This window comes from Lutra lutra, chromosome 3, assembly GCF_902655055.1.
Source record: "Lutra lutra chromosome 3, mLutLut1.2, whole genome shotgun sequence".
In the NCBI taxonomy this organism is placed as follows: Eukaryota; Metazoa; Chordata; class Mammalia; order Carnivora; family Mustelidae; genus Lutra; species Lutra lutra.
Genome location: NC_062280.1, coordinates 40,154,410 through 40,154,729, shown reverse-complemented (window position 1 = coordinate 40,154,729; position 320 = coordinate 40,154,410). Strand labels below are relative to the sequence as shown.

At 38.4% G+C, this 320-nt stretch overlaps 1 non-coding gene across 1 annotated transcript; it reads right to left on the bottom strand.

The window, feature by feature from the left end:
• Positions 1 to 210: 210 nt before the first annotated feature.
• Positions 211 to 320, bottom strand: LOC125096586 (U6 spliceosomal RNA). The gene has a single exon (XR_007126265.1). It is a non-coding gene; the product is annotated as a U6 spliceosomal RNA (small nuclear RNA).

The following is a 320-nucleotide window of genomic DNA, read 5'->3' as shown; positions in this document are numbered from 1 at the left end:
AAGAATTTACTAGAGAACAAGACTCAGACTGCCCAAATTACTAGCTATGTCAGCATGAGAACTAACAGAGAGCAGTAAATACACAGTTACTGGTAGAACCAATACTATATGATGTTTAAAAGGCAGAGAATATGGTATATGAAGGCCGTAAGCTCTATTGATGTAGATACAGAACAGCTATGAACATTGGGGTGCAAACTGCTTTTTTTTTAAAGTATGGAATATTTCATGAATTTGTGTGTCACCCTTGTGTAGGGGCTGTGCTAATCTTCTCAGTATCATTCCAATTTTAGTCATGTCCTGCCAGAGCGAACACGGGA